The sequence below is a fragment of the Saccopteryx leptura genome, chromosome 9 (genome assembly GCF_036850995.1).
Source record: "Saccopteryx leptura isolate mSacLep1 chromosome 9, mSacLep1_pri_phased_curated, whole genome shotgun sequence".
NCBI classification, from domain to species: Eukaryota; Metazoa; Chordata; class Mammalia; order Chiroptera; family Emballonuridae; genus Saccopteryx; species Saccopteryx leptura.
This window is the reverse complement of record NC_089511.1, coordinates 47,671,874-47,675,014: the sequence shown is the minus strand read 5'-3', so window position 1 is coordinate 47,675,014 and position 3,141 is coordinate 47,671,874.

Genomic DNA, 3,141 nt, shown 5'->3' with positions numbered 1-3,141 from the left:
CAAATTGTGAACCCATGAGGTCCGCTCTCCCTAGTGACACAAATGTGTGTTCGTCCTTCAAATCAGTTCCACATTCAAGTCATAAAAGAAACCTATAGACCTACAACTAATGCCATTCTGAATGGTAAGAATACAGGGTTTTCCATTAAAGATGAACAAAATGGCAAGTTTTCTAAATGGTTTAGAAAGACACACATGCTCCAAAGGGTGGAAGGTGATGTCTGCTAATATGCTGCTCTAAGACAATGACATCAATAATGACGGTGACACCAGTGACAAGATCAGCTCTAGTGATCAACAATTTAAATAAAACATGGTCTATAGAGACATCTGCATCCATGTCCTTTCAAAGATTGACCACATTTATGAAGCTTTTATGGCTCCAATAGTCTGAGCCATGCTAGACTTACCATCCAGAGTAAAGGACCAGTTCCCGCAGTTGTACCACCATCTACTTGATGTTAGAATAATGAAAGGTATTTTGTGGAGCCTCTGGTGAGACCTAATAAGAGAATTCTATGCAGACATCTAGTTTGGAGCAAAGTCATACCTTCTACAGCTCCTGACCAGCTTTTAGGCCTCAGGGGAGCTGGAGACACTGAATGTGGGCTTTAATATGACCAGGTGACTGGGACTTTTCTCATCATTATCACACTCACCAACATAAAAGCAGGTGAGGAGAGCAGCATCCATCACAGATGGAAGCAATACATCCTGGATTAGACAAGGACAGGTAGCCCAGACCACTGGCACCTATCACTCCAACACTGGGACCTGTCACAGAACTCTCCCATTTCACTCACTCCACGTGTATCCTATCCCTTAATTTCCCGTCCTTCACAAACACACCACCAGCCACTCCCTTGTCTGTGGCAGGTTCCCATCCTTCACACACACACCACCAGCCACTCCCTTGTCTGTGGCAGGTTCCCATCCTTCACAAACACACCACCAGCCACTCCCTTGTCTGTGGCAGGTTCCCAGACAGCCTTACTCACTGACACACAAATTCCCAGGGGCACGGCTAACTTGTTCATTCAGCTGAGGCATGTGTTGGGGTACAGGGGTGAGGTGTGACTTTTATAACTCTCCCAAGACGTGTGGAAACTGCTGCGTCCAGACCATGCTTTGAGAGCCAGCAGCACACGCCTCTACTGGGTCAGATCTGGAGACTGGACACCTCTGGCCTTCGGCTGGTTTTTTACCCCAAGCCTGCCCTGCATTCCCTGCCTTCCCCAGGCTCCATCCAAACCCTTCTTCTAGCCTGACTACCCCACAGTCCAATGACCCTCCTGATTCAAATCCCTAAACTCACTCAGCTCAACTTCTGCGTTCACGGTATCCCCAGTCCTCCAATCCCTCATCACTCTTCACTCCCGATCTCCCACTGGCTGCTCATCTCCTTCTCTCCCTTGTCCTTCGTTCCGTGTCCTCAGCCAGCCTGTACGTCTAGTGCTCCCTCTTGTCCCAATGTCAGGGACAAGAAGACTAATCTGAGTATTTCAGACCTTATCATTTCCCCCAACCTTGTGTCTCTCCTCTGACTCCCACACAATTCTGGGAGAATGGCACCCCGACTTCATTGCCTCAGCTCCTGTGGCTCTTCCCTCAACAGCTAGATTGGTCCCTCACTCATACCTCTCAGCCCTTTCCTGAGACCCCCCAAAAGCCCTCCTGCATGGCAGTCTTAGGTCCCCTTGAACGTATATAATACTTAATGCCCCCAAACTTAGGCTTTACAATTTCTTATTCTGACTCTGAGCAGACCCCATCCTGCCATGATTCCCTTCTATGCCCACTCTGCTTACCCACAATCCCCCTCTGTCCAGGTCTCCAAGGATTTCAGCCAAATACCCCAGAGGCCACAAGGAGCAGGAAAGGAAAGAAAACAAGAAGAGAGATTTATTTCCCATTTTCCAGATTCTGGTTGTGGACCCTCTAAGAACCAGAATGGGAAATTTGTAAAAAGAAAAAAGAAAACCAAGAGTGAGGACATTGATGTCTGGTCTGAACTCCAGGTCATGAGGGCCTGAAACAGGGTCGTCCTGTGCATGTTTATGTTTATGGGTGGCTGACGCCACAGGGACCCAGTTCTTTACTAGAGTTGTTGAGTTTCATGACGGAATATCTTTTTAAGTCTCTGTGATCTTATTCCTTGAAGGTGTGGTGAAAATGGAAGTGGAATGAGGACCCTGTTGATGGTTCGGCTGCTGGGAGACGTGCTCTTTCACGCCTGCTCATCTTCTCAGCTCTGGGACAGAGGCCGCGCTGAGGCAGCCAGGGTCCCCAGGAGGATCTGGGCAGTCAGGTTACTCCTGCCGCGGACGCCACGTCCCCAGGGAGGCAGGAAAATTGGGAATGTTTATTTGGAGGATTATAACCAGATAAGGAAAAAAATGAAAGACACTGAGAAAGATGACAGGATCAGCTAATTACAAGGTCGGTGTTGTCATAGTAAAACATGCCTTGGGCAAATTTAAAGAGGCAGGAAAGACTTTATTCAAGACAAGCAATGAGACAGTGAGATAGCTCAACATCCCTGCAACAAAAGTCTGGGGGATTTTAAGAATAAGGGAAGGACTCATAGGCATTCGTGTTTGCTAATTGTCTTTACACAAAAGAAAAGTAAAACTTCTTATGAAATCATGTTGGGAGGTCGTTTTATAGCTTACTGAAAATGTCTCCACCCATGTAAGGTTTCTACCCTCCCTCAGAGACTGGCACAGAGACAGGAGGATGAAGTTTCAAAGGGACAGTCCCAGGCCCTCAAGACCGATATTCTCTGGGTCATAACACGGCAAGAAGCTTTAAAGAGACTTATGTATATTTCAAAAGGGCACAGAAAGAATCCGCAATTTCAAATTGCAATTACATTTCTAAAAGAAATGCTCTAAAAAATGGAGGTCAAAGGCCTGTAGCCCCTAAAGAACCTGTCTAAGGATCAATGACTCCGAGGGAACAGAAAGTCCTCTAGGTCATAGCAATACTGCTTTCTGCACAGTGGAGGGAAACACAACTAAGTCTCAGCCAAGACCCAGTTCACATCCGCATTAATTCCTGCAATTTATAAAGAGGTGCACATTTTCAGCCATTTATAAACAGGTGCAAAATAGCTGAGAGTCCCTGAACAAGGCCGGGATC